Here is a 16,795-nt window from a genome sequence, read left to right as displayed (position 1 = left end):
ATATATTGACGTTGCCAATGCTGCCTAGGCACTTCCTGGTATCTTCATGCGTGAGCATTTTGAACACAGGTTGCCCTTTCACTGGTGTCAGCTGCAGAAGATCTCCGAAAACAATGATGTGTTTGCCACCAAATAACACATCATACTCTGTTTTGAGAACTTCTTGCATTCTCAAATGCACAAAGGCAAGCATGACATTGGAAACCATGCTTACTTCGTCAATGATAAGAAGTTTCATTTTCCTCAAGATTCTTGAAACTTCAAAACAAGCATCTCCAGATAGCTTGTGATATTGTAATTTGTTGTCATGCTCCACTGGCAGCATCAGTAAACGATGTAAAGTAATCCCTTTAATGTTATGTGCTGCCAGTCCAGTTGGAGCGGTGACAACACAAGACAGCGATGACTCTGTCCTTTCCTGCAAATAGCATGAAATTGCTTTAATGAGGAAACTTTTTCCAGTTCCCGCTTCTCCACTCACGTACAGTCGAACAGGCTTCAACGACGTACATGAGCACTCTTTCTTGTCATGACTTAATCCATGATCAATTTGCATGGTAACTTCGTCATATATTTTCCTCTGCTCAACGTTGAGTTGTCTTTCCAACTCTTCTAAGTTAACCGCATCCTCCTGAGCATGTGCCATGGCTCTTTCCACTTCATTCATGGCAGTGGCAGCTTCATTTTCGATAACAGGTCCTCCTAGTGGATCCTGACTCAATGAAGCAGAACTCTGACTGTCCTGAGAACTGTCTCTGGCAATCTCGGCTGCAATCGTTGCTTCCTGCTCAATTTCCGCATTCAACATTTCTACATATTTGGGAAAAGCAGGACATTCTATGGTCTCCTTGGCGGCATTGAAAGAGTCTTCGTAACAGAGGAAATCTCCAAGCAGTTCCTCTTCTGCACGGCAAGGCTTGAAAAGTTGCAAAAGTGCTAAATAGAAAAACTCCTTTTTTTCAGGAGATTCGCCACTCAATTTTCGATGGTTTATCAAGTGGCATTTTCTTTGCTTCACCAGACATCCCTCACTTCCTATTACAGCATACACTACTTTCTCAGTATCTTCTTTGATGTTCCTCTTGAATATGTAATTTTGAAGAACCTCATACAGACAAACATTGTCGAGGTGACTGCTTCTATTTGGATAATATGTATCCAACATGTTGGTCTTCAAAATGTCGGTACTGTTTGGCTCCTTTTCCGCCAAATACTCAATTTCCCGCACAGGTTTCAGAACTCGATTACGCGTTGCAGCAAGACCAAGACTCGCCCAAACGATACTCCTGGACTTGGCATAGAGACTTGCTGAAGACAACCGGTCAGAGCATTCGTAAGCTCCAATTTCTCGATGCGACAACATCTTCAGACTGAAACTGTACAACTTCTTGCAGAGGCTCTTTTCATGGGAAATGTCCTCCCACATATCCTTCAATTCTGTCTTCTCTTTTTTGGTGATGTAAGACGTCACATACCGAGCCACAGCCATACAGTTATCAGCCACAAACTGTATATCCATGTTAGCATTCCACATGGACAAAATCACCGGGTTGTAGTCGTTGATGTACTTGGACTCTTCGTTCCTCTTCAAATTGTATGTGTTTTTAGGTGATTTCTTCATAACATTATGTCGCAGCGAAGACATCAAACTGTTTACTCTTCCTTTAGAAATCACCGGTCGTGGAAAGCCGAAACGATATTTGGTGTAGAACTTGTCCTTGTTTCGGAATTTACGACGGCAGTACTTTCCACATCGATGGCTTTGGAAACGCAGAACTTTTTCTCTTAGGCTTTTCTTCTCCTTTGCGTTTGGAACAGCACACGTAGAATACTGTTGGATGAAACTCATCACTGAGTCTTCTGGATCCGTTCCAAATTTAGGTGCATCCTTGATCCACAGCAACATATGTATATGAGGAGCACCTCTTGCTTGGTACTCCTTTCTCCAGAAGAAATCCAACACCTCTCCAAGAGGTGGATTCTTCTTATTCATGATGAAAGACACCATAGCTTCAAATCTATGATTGAAGTACCTACATACATTGACTGTATCCAAAGAGCACAGTTCTCCGGGTGTCTTGAATTCGATGTTATCTACGTTAGCATTTGCCTCTCGTAGAAATTCAAGTAAGTCTTCCAGCCATACTCGGCACAGCTCAGAGTGAGGAACCATGTGGGAGTACCTAAGTTCCTCAGCATACATTTTAAATCACCATGACGACGGTACCAGTACTCATTAGTACCACGCTGACACGCCATGAGATTAATCAGGTGAGAATCCAAAATACTGTCTTGGACATTGACTTTATCCATAAAGTCACTTGCCGAGATGTTTTGCATGTGTATACCACTTTTCAAGATGTGGTTCACTGCATATGACAGTCCAGACAGATCGCTTTCAAACAGGAGATGAAACAAATAGGGAATGCATTGTCGAAACCTAGCATCTCCTGCATACAATCGCAAAGTCCGGTATTCAGAAGCAGGAATTTGATGAGGTCGCTCATCATATCTTCCTCCCTAACCTGTTGGAAAAAGCTGTGGGAAACACCGAGCTTCCAAACTTTCCTCCCAAACACTAATGGGACTCCCTTTGGCTTGTTTCATTTGAAACAACTCAATAGCATTCCCCATGACTTCCTTGGAATGCAAAGGATGAACACTATAATGTTCATATATTTCTTCACTAGTAGAGGGTTCTACTTTCTCAATTTGACCAGCACACAAATCGCTATCCTCTTCCTCACTTACTTCCTCTTCTGCAACATATACATTCTTATAGTATTTATTATTTTTTTTCAAATACAATGTTGCCTTTTTAACTTTCCTAACATCTACTAAATCTTGCCATATTTTCTTATTCTTTGTCGGAACCCCATTAACTAAGATAACCAGAGGTTCCTCTTCCACTTTTTCTACTCCAATTGTGTTAATGTTTTTCTTCAAATCTAGAGGCAAATAAACAACTCTTCCCTTTAATCCTCTCTGTAAATCTGATGGAGGCAATTTCCCTGTCTTTGGCTCCATTCTTACAATAGCCTGAAAGGGATGGATACTTTGAATCAAAATAGATTCATAAGTATTTAAATCCTTCAATTCAGAAGGAATCTCAACCAATTCCAGATTATTATGAACTGCTCTAGCAGGCATCTGGTTTTGATTTAATTTGCAACAACAATAAGTACACACACGTTGATCAAATCCCAAATCAAAACAATTTTCTACCATCAAGTATGTTGCAAAATCCTTCCATTCACTATTATTTTCCCTTTCACTTTTTGCATATAAATCCACTAACTTAGTCTGATTCTTATAATAAGTGCGTCGACAACACACACAAGTGAAATTAGGCCTCTCACTTGATTTCACCTGAAACGTCGCAATTTCCCTCTGGAAATTATCTGTACTGGAAACCTGTACACTATCTTCCACATTACCCTCTTCTTCTGGGTCAATTTCAACATTCTCCTCTTTACTTCCAAAGTAACAAAACTCAATTTCTTCACATATGTTCTTCACATCTATTTCAGAACCATGCAAAAGAGCAGCGCATAATTGTTTAAGCATAATTGCTGGACTCTTAGCATAATACAACATTCTAACTAATTTCCTCACTTTATTATGATGCACTGCTAGCATCCTGAAATGATGAAAAACACTCTGGCATACTCTCCTGGAAAGACAAGCCAGTGAATGACCATGCAAACCTGTCACTTCTCTCACTCTGCAAGGATCTAATTCTTGCAACAACTTCATTTTCTGCTTCAAACTTTTCTTATTAAATGACCGTACAAAATCACAAAGCAAATTGATGGAATCCTGTCGCACACTGCAAATACTACTACACTTCCAGGTGTACACAGGACCCTTAGCACGTCTTCCTAAAACCTCATTACCTAACACCTCTTCTGCCTCTGTTGTCACAAGTTTTTCTTTTTCAACTGGACAACCATCTTTCACTTCATAAGCACGACCACTGGTGTCAACTGCATGCACCAAATCATTATCCTGGAAATAACTCTCCTCATTAAAAAATGCCTCACAGCTTGAACTATGCATCCATTCTCCAGAAAAAACTTCACAAAAATTACTACGATTAACTATTCTCTTCCATCTACTATTTCTTTTGAAATCATAAATTGCCTTGTTTAGCTTCCTAATTCTATTGATTATCAAAATAAATAACTTACGTTTAATTTCAAATGCCTGATCAATAACTTTCTCAACTTTTTTTTTCTCTTATAAAAAACCAGTTTCTGTTGACCTTTCTTAATATTTTTTAACAAATTGCCAATTATCCTGTTGCGGAACATTCGTTTACGAATGTCCCTAAACTGTTGTTTCCTTCTACTATCATGCACAGACTTATCTCTTGCTCTAGCAGTAACATTTTTGATTGGCCTTTCCTTTCCATTTGATTCTCTTTTTATGGACTGAAACATTTTCTGTAGTAATATTTTTTTTACTACACATATTTCTTATGAAATATTTTGTGCTCTTACCCGGTGCTTTCTTCGTGACTTGACAAATATTTTTGTTAGAGGACTGCTGCTTATTTTGTTTCACCTACTGTCTTTGACGTTTTGCAGCCTTTCTCTGTCTTTCTATTGTTGGCATGGTGAAATCTTGAAATGATCTGCAGTTGAATCTGTGGTAAAATATAATAAAAAAATTTATTAACCATTATTACCAAACAGTAAATCAATAACAATGATCAAAAACTTAACACACTACTTGACATTTTAAATAGAAGATTTTTTAGTCCTTGGCAAATTTACAATACAGAAATAGCAGAAAAGAAATGACATTTATATTTATGTGACCTGTGCTATTTTATATGTGAATCTGATCTAATTTTATGAGCATATTTTAATATTTTATTGAAGACACTACACATAACCTGTTTTTGAAGGTGTCTTTATTTTTAAATTAAACGGTTTACATTTTTACTTTTCATTAATTATACATTTTAAAAATAAATGTTTATATTTCCATAGGCTCAAGCAGGTCAGCTTCCCACCCTATGTCATATAATTCGGACAAATCTGCATCCTCATCACGCTCTTCTTCATCCTCAGGATTTAAATCATCCAATGGATCAACATCCACTGATGTTTCAATTACAAGTTCAATGATGAGGTCAAAATCAACTGATTGCAGATTGTCACTCATGTTGATGTTGTCTTTATCTTTAAAGAAAGATAACAACAATGAGATGTTGCAGAGTAAGAGACAAATCTCAGAGATTATAATAGTAAAATTGTTTAACAAGAGTAATATTTTGCAGCTATTATTTAGCCATGTCCAGCAATGCTGATCAGGTGAAGACTATGTCTAATTTTTCAGTGAACAGGACTCATCTCTTCTTAACCTTGGATAAGCCTCACCGACTGTGTGTCCTGCACATACTTAAATGTAAAGGGGCAGATTTATGTTAAATGGCACATCCCCAGGCATGCACCAGTTAACGTGCACCGCTGCTCTGCCACCCATGGTGTGCCGTATTTACAATCAGATAGGAGAAAGCTGCGTCAAAACCCTGCGCCTGCTTTAAGCAGGCATAGGTCTTGACGCAACATTGTGGAGATGGGGCACCCCTGAGCCTTGCTTGAGCTGCATCGCACTTGCGATACAACTCCAGCAATCACTACCTTTACAGCACAGATACATCACGCATCTGTGCCATTTTTGCCCCACGATGCCCCGCATTGTAAATGCAGCACACCATGGGTGGCGGAACAGCGGCGCAGGATGACTGACACATCCCTGGTGATGCACCAGTCATCATAAATCTATCCCTAATCTTCTTATCTTGTTACAGATGAACCGCCATATGTACCATCAAACTATTTTGCATTTCCTAAATAGCGAATTTTAAGGAATAAATAGCAATTCTTTACCATTCCTAATTTGCAATGAGCAAATTGCTAATTGCAAGTTACCCATTCATTTCCATGGGCTAGGAGCCTCATAGGAATGAAGGTTTAATTTGCGATTAGCAATTTGCTCATCACAAATTAGGAATTTTTCCAAGGGTGCAGGGGTGTCTCAAGAACACCCTGCTGCACCCCTGAAAAAGAAATTTGGGGGCATATGGCACACATACATGCCCCAAGGGCATGTGTTGGCGTCATATGGGACCTTTTGTTTTTTTGAAAAAAAGCTTTTTGAAAAGAATTCACAAATTACCACCAATTTACCACAATAGTTTCCAAATCCTTAATGTCATTTTTTTACATATTTTTTGTTTGATACATTGCATTTAAGTAATCGCAAAATTTCCAAATCCTTCAGTGCAATCGCAAAATAAGGAATAGCAAATTTTGCTATTCCTTATTTTGCATCAAACTTGTTTGATACATACCATTTGTCTAATTAGCATTCGCAAAGGCCGAAATTCGCAGAATTTTGATCTTTGCGAATGCCAAATAGCTTGATACATATGGCCCCAAGTGAGGCCTGTCTTGCAACATGGTGCATCTTTTGAATCACTGCTGCATCGGTTTCATGTGGTACGTTTTTTTTACACCATGACATATCTGCCTAAAAGCATCAATTTGTAATTTTGTCGCCTCATAGCAAATCTTTTGCACCGCCGCTGCATCATAAAAGTGACGCACAGTGGCGCAAAAGAGGCATACACCTATCATAAATCTGTCCCTACCATTTTAAATGATTAATCCAGGATGACGATAAGGTGTGGCCTATCCAGAGGTTTGTTTAAGGTGAGGCCTACTCAGGATTGCAGATTAAAGTTACGCTTCATGAAGAATACAGAAGAGATAATACATGTAAAGGCCTACCAATAAAGTAAGTGATTTGCACTTTATTTTGCCAGTCATCATAAATGTATCCCTAAGCTTCTTATCTTGTTACAGATGAACCACCATATGTACCATCAAACTATTTAGCATTTCCTAAATAGCGAATTTTAAAGAATAAATAGCAATTCTTTACCATTCCTAATTTGCAATGAGCAAATTGCTAATTGCAAATTACCCATTCATTTCCATGGGCTAGGAGGCTCATAGGAATGAAGGTTGCAATTTGCGATTAGCAATTACCTCATCACAAAATAGGAATTTTTTCAAGGGTGCAGGGGTATCTCAAGAACACCCTGCTGCACCCCTGAAAAAGAAATTTGGGGGCATATGGCGCACATACATGCCCTAAGGGCATGTATGGGCGTCATATGGCACCTTTTGTTTTTTGGAAAAAAATGCTTTTTGAAAAGAATTCGCAAATTACCACAAACTAGAAGTTGGTGGTAGTTTCCAAATCCTTAATGTCATTTTTTACATATTTTTTGTTTGATACATTGCATTTAATGAATCGCAAAATTTGCAAATCCTTCAGTGCAATCGCAAAATAAGGAATAGCAAATTTTGAACTAAGGACATTTTAAGTCATTTCCACATGTGCAGTGTTTTCAAATTATGATTTGAAAATCGTTTTGGGGGAAAAGTAATGGTTTGCAAATTTATGACAAGGACATAATGGTGTATGCTTCTCTATAAGGCATTTCAGTGTCTCTGATGTCATTTTTCCCATATTACATTATAAGACCTTTCCCCATGGAGCACATTCCTTGTAAATATGCTCCCACCTGTGCATGGTGAATTTAGATTTTGACTGAGTCACATAGCCATGTTAAAAGTGACCCAAATAAATTGCAAACGCTTTAAAAAAACACATTCATGTGTCTTAAGGACATTTTAAGTCATTTCCCCATGGACAGTGTTTTGTAAGTGGCGCAAAAGAGGCATACACCTATCATAAATCTGTCCCTAGCATTTTAAATGATTAATTCAGGATGACGATAAGATGTGGCCTATCCAGAGGTTTGTTTAAGGTGAGGCCTACTCAGGATTGCAGATTAAAGTTACGCTTGATGAAGAATACAGAGGACATAATACATGTAAAGCTCTACCAATGAAGTAAGTGATGTCCACTTCATTGCGCCAGTCATCATAAATGTATCCCTAAGCTTCTTATCTTGTTAGACATCAACCGCCATATGCATCATATAACTATTTTGCATTTCCAAAATAGCGAATTTTAAGGAATAAATAGCGATTCTTTACCATTCCAAATTTGCGATGAGCAAATTGCTAATTGCAACTTACCCATTCATTTCCATGCGCCAGGATGCCCATATGAAAGAAGGTGCAATTTGCAATTAGCAATTAGCTCATAGCAAATTAGGAATTTTTCCAAAGGTGTAGGGGTGTCTCAATAACACCCTGCTGCACCCCTGAAAAAGAAATTTGGGGGCATATGGCGCACATAAATTTTAACAACATTCCTTTACCTCAAAAACGATTTTCAATTCATAATTTGAAAACACTGCCCACAGGGAAATTACTTAAAATGTCCTTAAGACACATGAAAGTGTTTTTTTATTGCCTTTCCAGCATGGTTGGGTCACTTTTAACATGGCTATGTAACACAAACATTTAAAATCTAAATTTGCCATGCACAGGTGGGAGCATATTTACAAGCAATTTGCGCCACAGAGAAAGGTCTTACATTAAAATGGGAAAAATAACATCAGGGACAGTCAATTGCCTTATAAAGAAGCATACACCATTATGTCCTTGTCATAAATTTAAAAACAATTCCTTTTCCCCAAAAACGATTTTCAAATCATAATTTCAAAACACTGCACATGGGAAAATTACTTAAAATGTCCTTAAGACACATAAAAGCGTTTTTTAATTGCCTTTGCAGCATGTTTGTATCACTTTTAACATGGCTATGTAACACAAACATTAAAAATCTAAATTTTCCTTGCACAGGTGGGAGCATATTTACAAGCAATTTGCGCCACATAATTCATAATTTTCTCCTTAAAGCACACTATTCTCTATCTAAATTAAAGAAATATTTTCTCACCTTAGCAAATACTTTGAGTTTGAAAACAGTCTCAGAAACACACCAATTTGTCTTCAGCAGAGCAAAAGGTATGCACTCCAGAGTCTGCAGCTATCAAAAGCACAGAAATGCTGTAATTCTTCACACATATCTCTCATGTCACCCAATCAAAACTCTTCCCTCACTTTTTTTCAAATGAAAACCCTTCCCCCCTCTGCCCTTTCTGCCTTTTCTGCATGGCAACCACCTCTTGGAAGATTTCTGGTGTTTGCAAGTTCACACAACAATGTTGCAATTGAACTCTGAACTCTCAGTGCACCTGCATATCCAGTGCATTCTTTCATTTAATGATTTTTTATTGACCATTCAAAATACATCTTTCAAATAACTCATCCGTGCACCCTAACTTTCTGTTTTCAGCAATCAAAATCCACCAATCACTGTTACTGCTTCATGAACACAGAAACTCCACAGTTTTTTTCATTTTAAACTCTCATTTTTTCAACTGCCATTTCATTGCCACACTTCATCTGACTGCAGGAGAACCTTCTCTCACCATGTTTTCTGTCTGGATTGTTGGACATAGTTATATTCACTGGGCTCAAAGGTACACTGAAAACAGGAATTTACCTAACCTCAATTTACAAGATGTGGAAATTAAGTGGTTTGGCCACAGAGGATTAAAATGTCACCAATTGATACCATTGGTGAAAACCTTTATGCATTTGCCAAAACCTGACCTGTTAATTGTGCACTGTGGAGGTAATGATTTGGGCACTTTGACTGGGGTAGGTCTGGAAATGCTTTTAAAGGACACCTTTGAGCAATTAATGGCACTTTTTCCTCAGACTGCCTTGGTATATTCAAATATATGCCAAAGACAGAAATGGAGGTGGTCAAACCAATTTTGTCCACAAATTGATAAGTCGAGGAAGCATGTAAACAAATCTGTTTCAGCTTACATGAGAGACCATGGAATGGGCTCCCTGTACAACAATAACTTGCGTTACTACATGCAAGATATCTACAGAGGAGATGGAGTTCACTTCTCAGATGAAGGCAACAGAATTTTCACTCTGAATTTAAGAATGTGCATTGGTACCTACTTATAAGTACCTAAATGTACCATAAACCCAAAAGCTCTTCTCAGAGCTACCCTACATCTGATCACTCACAATTATTATTTTACTCTAACATTTTTCACTAATTTTCAACAAAGTACGCTCCCTGGGGCGCTACCCGGTACGCGAACCGGGAGCTAACCTCGCGAAATTTTAAAAAATTTTTTTTTTTTCGCACATATGGGCCTCCTCAGCCACCCTCACAAAACCTAGGGGGTCAAGATAAGTCTACCGTGCCCCCTTCTACCCATTCTGAACATTATTTGCCCTCCATCTTGTATCTTAATTCGACCAAAACACAAAATGGTGGACTCCCGTTACGCTTAAGGTTCGCGAACCGGGGCGCTCAACGGTTCGCGTACCGGGTCGCTCCCTGGGAAGCGCACCATCAAAAAAGGTGGGAAAGTAGTTCACAGAAAAGCCACTGGAGACAATTTCACCAAATATAGACTAGCTCATACTACATATCAATCCCTACCATTTTCACAAATTTGATTGGAATTCCATTTAGCCATTTAGCCTGTAGACCTCTCTAAATACCGCGAGGTAAATTACTTCACAAAACACATCTGAAGTGTTGGAATTGACAACCAATTAAAATGTTACTTTCATTTTCTACTTTTTTTACCTGACATTTGATTGGTTATATACCTGAATATATATAAAGGAAGAGAAGAAAACACAGCCATTTTGACTACTACTTCTTGGTGTACATTTCAATAGGATTTTCACTAATTCCTTCAACTTCTTTCTAAAGGTAAGTTTTTATTTTTAAAACTGAAGTATATTGTGCACTATAAGTTAATATGGTAAACTTTTTCTGGAGTTAGGCTTCTCTTGTATAATTATGAATTTACTTACGTTAAATCACATACACTTTTTTATATTCCTACTTCCACTCTGATACTATACACTGCCCAAAATTAATCCCAACAGTGCCCTATCTCTACTGATATATATTTTTTTAATCTAAATTTCAGGCAAAATGGAAGGCGAACAGAAAGTTGAATTTCAAATTGTCCTGCAAGAGAGCAGCCAAGAAATCAATGATGAAAATGATATTGAATTTTTCGATGAAACTTTAGACAAAGAACTACTGCAATGTGTACAAGCAGTAGATAACCTCCTTGAAAATGAGGACATTTTACACCCTCAGAGACTACAATGTATATTCAATGATAATTATGAAATTTCTGACAATGAAATGTTAGAAAGTTTAATAAATTATGAAACACAATCACAATAAAAAAAAAATGCTTAAAAAATAAAGAAAATAAAAAATAATCAACAAAACCAACAATCAATTAACATACAGCATTTGAAAAGTCTATCATTCATTTTTCATTGCAGTACGCTGCCCAGAACGCTTCCCGGTTCGCGGACCGGGCGCTCCCCACGCAAAAAAAAACAAAAAATGTTTTTGTTTTTTTTGCCCCGCGGGGCCCTTTTAAAACCTCCACATTAAACCTAGGGGGTCAGGGAGGATCTAGTATGCCCCCTTATGGTTATTTCCCCCTTTGTTTTGGCCTCCTCTTGTCTCTCAATCCTACCGAGAGACAAGATGGCGGCCGCTCCGGACTGTTTAGAATGTTGACAGACACCGGAGAGCCAATCAGCTTAGCTACGCGAAGTTCCGGTACGCTTAAGGTCCGCGGACCGGAGCGCTGCCCGGAGCGCGCTTACAGATATATATCTTTTTTTAAACGTTAATTTCTCAAAATCCACTGGAGCACATATATTGAGACCTACAAAAGGCACATCGGGCTACCAGTCCTTACAATTTTGCCAAGTTTCATGCAAATCCATTCAGCCGTTCGGGCTAAAAGTGAGGCCAACCGCCCTATGGAAAACTCAATGTTAAAAACACGTTTTGGGACCCCCCTTTTTTCTCGGCCCCCCCTGGATGAACCCCCCCCAAATTTCCAGGGGCTGCTCAGAAACAAAATGTTCCATTTTCCAGAAAATTTCAGCCAATTCCGTTCACAAACGCCAAATTTATTAGACATAGAATTTTCAAAAATCCCATAGGGAAAAAATCCTAACTATATATACCTACTGGCGACCGCCAGTAGGTAATATCTCTCTATATATATATATATATATATATATATATATATATATATATAGAGAGAGAGAGATATATATATATATATATATATATATATATATATATATATATATATATATCAAACACACCGTCACCTTCCTCGCGCTCTGGACCACCTCCAGCCAGGAAAAAAGTTAACGGACACGGACCATCTGTAGTGCTCCAAATTTTTTAATTAAGGTGCAGAAAAAAGCCGCTTTTTTTTTTTTTTAGTGCTCCAAATTGTTTAATTAAGGTGCAGAAAAAAGCTGCATGACGTTTCGGCTCGCAAGATCCTTGTTCACATGACAATGTTCATTTACATAAAACACCATTTTATAATGCCAGTAATTGGATAACAGTCGTCACATGGGAGGGCAGTGTGTTGCAATAAACATAGAAGAGATACTTGCTAGGTTTTCCCAACGTTATAATACATGGAAAAAACACACAAAGAAACAGTTTCAACAAAGTAGTGGTAAAATACCAGATAAAAACTGAATGAACATAATATTTATACTAAGGTATAATCAAAGGTTGATGTCAAATAATGAGTACATAGTATTCATCAAAGAGTTTGAAATAGAGCTGATTGGACTGAAGATGTAAAACCATGGTAAAATACCCAATTATATATACAATATGATACTGCATAGATTACATATTTTTAAAATAAAGTGCAAATGCATAATGATCAACTATGTGCAAAAATCGTAATAGTGCAGTTTTCAATGTGCAAAATAACGCAAAGCGAATGTGCAAAGATCTGCCAAATGCAAAAATCTATATAATAGTACATATAATATAGACGTAATCCATTGATCGGTAGCCCTTTCAAATATAGGGCCCAATCACATAATGCTGTATCATTATTAATATAAATCATCATTCTCCCCAACTTCAAATTAATTTCAAGTATGAATAGATGTAATCAGATCAACAGTCCCTAGTATAAATCTATGATAAAACATTAAACCTCTGCATGACCACAAGTTGATACTGATACTAATTTGTCTCAAATACGCTTTACTGCATTCAAAAATAAACACCGTGAATAAAGTGCATAGAAAGGATGAGTCTGAAAGACTATCAGGGAACAAGGACCCAATTAGTCTGTTATACTCAACCCTACCCTCAAAGTGATATCAGCTAATTCTTAAAAAGGCAGAATGTGCAGGTCAGTGTCAGGTCCAATTGATCAAAAGCCTGAGCATTTAGAATGGTCTAAACATATTAAGTTACATTGAATAGTTCCCAGCCGGGCTAAAATTATCCTGATACTTATATCTATATATCTATATAAATATATATATCTATATATAGATATATAGATATATATATATATATATATATACATCAATTGCAGAACCCAAAATCGGAAGGAGCCACAAGGAATACAAAATCACGCTCTGAATGTCTTTTATTGACAGCATGCCAGAATATTTCAGGAAGGCAGTCTAATTCATCATGCCAGACGCGTTTCAGGAGGTTAATCCTTTCTTCAGTGGCTTCGGAATAGGCAGGGGGAAGCGTTTTCGGCACAGACTGTTCTTAACAAATCACTCCCGCCCCCATGGGCGTGGCCTCACAGCATTCTGGGTGATTAAGTCCGCACCATTAATAACATCAGTGGGTGCAAATCTCCGAGTCTAAAATGCCCTTAAATAAAGTTGCAAACATTCTTGAAAGTCTCTGCCCCGCTTTATTTGCTGCCAAAAAGAGCTTAAACAGACTCCCATCTGCAGAGGAGCCAGCTTGAATCTGTCTGGTGAAGGGCAGCACTGGATAGTGCCACCACGGACCTGCTATGAGAAGCAGTGGGCTCTTTCCACGACCTGGGTCAGGCCGTTATAAATCCATCAATTGCAGAACCCAAATTCGGAAGGAGCCACACGGAATACAAAATCACGCTCTGAATGTCTTTTATTGACAGCATGCCAGCAAAGAATATTTCAGGAAGGCAGTCTAATTCATCATGCCAGACGCGTTTCAGGAGGTTAATCCTTTCTTCAGTGGCTTTGTATTAGGCAGGGGGAAGCGTTTTCGGCGCAGACTGTTCTTAACAAATCACTCCCGCCCCCATGGGCGTGGCCTCACGGCATTCTGGGTGATGAAGTCCGCACCATTAATAACCTCAGTGGGTGCAAATCCCAGAGACTAAAATGTCCTTAAATAAAGTTGCAAACATTCTTGCAAACATCAGGCGCCTCTTTCTGTTCGTCCGTATGCCACTGTAGAAAGGATTTGTTTCCTGAAACGAGTCTGGCAAGGCTTATTTTGATGCGAGTTGGTTTTAAGAAGTGCTCCTGCTGGCAATAAATGAACGAGCATACTTTATCTCTGTGTGGCCTCATTCCGAATTTGGTTCCTACAAGGGTTGGATATGTAACGGCTTTCCAGGTCGTGGAATGAAGCTCACTGCTTTTTCAGCGGGTCCGTCACAGCACCGCTGTGAGCTGTGAACTACGAACAGAGACAAGCTGTGACCTCAAGCAGGGGGGTGCCAGTCTGAAGCTCATTGGCGGCTATAAAGTGAGGCAGGTGCCTTTTAGAACCCTGGGCATCATTTGATCGAGTAAATTGAACTCTAAGAAGCGCACCCACTGGTGGAGACAGAATATGGACTACAACGCCCAGAATGCCTATAGGCCACGCCCATTGAGGCAGGTGCGAGAACTGTATTTAAAACATCAGGCGCCTCTTTCTGTTCTTCCGTATGCCACTGAAGAAAGGATTTGTTTCCTGAAACTCGTCTGGCAAGGCTTATTTTGATGCGATTTGGTTTTAAGAAGTGCTCCTGCTGGCAAGCTGTCAATAAATGAACGAGCATACTTTATCTCTGTGTGGCCTCATTCCGAATTTGGTTCCTGCAAGGGTTGGAGATAGATAGATAGATAGATAGATAGATAGATAGATAGATAGATAGATAGATAGATAGATAGATAGATAGATAGATAGATAGATAGATAGATAGATAGATAGATAGATAGATAGATAGCTATTATCTTCTCTTTATATAGATGTTAGGATCCTTGGACACATTTTTATAAAAAAGCCTGAAGAAGGTGGTTTGGACCCGTTGCTACCACCGAAACGAGTTGCCTTTGGTCATTTTGTATTTATTTGTCATGCTTTTCTTGTGATGCTTTTATATGAAATGTTTACATATATATGACATGTTTTTAATTGTGAATTAAACATTAATGTTGATTGATTATAATGTTGAACTGTGAAACAGTCAACCTCTTGATGTGCTTTACTAAGTAATTTTTAATATTTAATTATGATTGTGCCACACGTTGTTGTTTATATGTTAGTTTGATATAAAATAGAGCTTTTTTATGCATTCACTCCGTGAATAAAACATTTATATACTACTCTTTGCATTTTTAACAGTTCATATATGAGTGAGGTGTGATTGAGGTTTGAGTACCGTTGTATGCTATTGAGGATTCCCAAAGGGAATTTTCTTTGACTTGGTGACGAATTGTACTTACCCATAACACAGTAGGAGACTGGGAAGGCATTCATAGGAATGCAATTCAGGAAAACACAGTCATAATAGCTTCCCAGCGGAAGTTTTCAAAACATATTTTATCACCAACTAGTGCCTACCTGCACTCCCTCTTCAAGGAAACACCTCAAACTTTCCTTGTACTAAATGATTTATTCGAGGACACAATCACCGTCCTTTTAAAGCCGGGGTAAACCCTTAAGCATTACTCATCTTCTCAATATAGTAACCAAGATACTCACCAAAACACTGGCATATTAACGAGAGAAGGTTAGAACATCCTTGGTCCCATGTGACCAGAACATGTTCATGCCAGGCCGCAGCACCAAACACTGCCTCGGGAGACTACATTTTGTTGTGGCCAGAAGGCATGAATTGGTTAGCCCCCATGCTCTTCTACTGGACCTCGAGAAGGCAGTCTATTTCATGAGCTGGACATTTTTGTTTAAGGTCCTCCAAAAAGGATATGGCCCAGATTCCAGACATAGGTTAGGACCCCTATACTCATCACCATGGACACACGTTAATACTTCCCTACTTAGGAAAAAGTTCCCAATGTGCATTTTTGGAGGCCTTAAGTTCATCTGAACACTACTCTTTGACAAAAAATGCCTCATGACAGGCTCTTAAGTTTCCGATATTCCAGAAGTGGCGTGAGACACAGTACTTTTTCAATATAAATTGTTTTTTTTGGGGAGGGGGTATTCAGGCCTAAATAAAAATCAAGGCACGCAAACCTCAGATTTATTTCCATAGGGTGTAAAATAGAAACACTAAGCTCATCATTTGAAGTAATTTTTCTATGAAAATTTGTAGAAAATATTTAAATGGAATAACCTGCATCCTTTATAAAACAGCATTAAAGGGATCCAGAGGAAACAACCGTACATGAACCATACAGTTTCAACCCTAAACCTCCCATCACTCAAGACCATATAAAAACCTGTCTCGTTCAATGTCAACCTGTATAGTGTCTGGTAATCCATACCATCCCCGATGATCAATCATTTAATTTGACCCAGTGCTCAGTTTCCTGTCAGACACTCTACACAGCAAGTCATGTTTGAATAACCTGTACATTTTTTGATTTGGTATAACCTAGTAATATTCAGTAATACAGCATATAGTGAAGTGGGCTTACGTTGATACTACAACTTATCATGCAAAATTGCCACAAACAAATCAGTTAGATTTCTATAT

General features: G+C 38.3%; 1 protein-coding gene across 8 annotated transcripts in view; it reads right to left on the bottom strand.

The window, feature by feature from the left end:
- The window catches only part of PPP1R12A (protein phosphatase 1 regulatory subunit 12A), a 1,571,083-nt gene that overhangs the window by 1,045,299 nt on the left and 508,989 nt on the right, over positions 1 to 16,795 (bottom strand). The gene's annotated exons all lie outside the window — the stretch shown is intronic.

This window comes from Lissotriton helveticus, chromosome 1_1 (assembly GCF_964261635.1).
Source record: "Lissotriton helveticus chromosome 1_1, aLisHel1.1, whole genome shotgun sequence".
In the NCBI taxonomy this organism is placed as follows: domain Eukaryota; kingdom Metazoa; phylum Chordata; class Amphibia; order Caudata; family Salamandridae; genus Lissotriton; species Lissotriton helveticus.
This window is presented reverse-complemented; position numbering and strand designations above follow the sequence as displayed.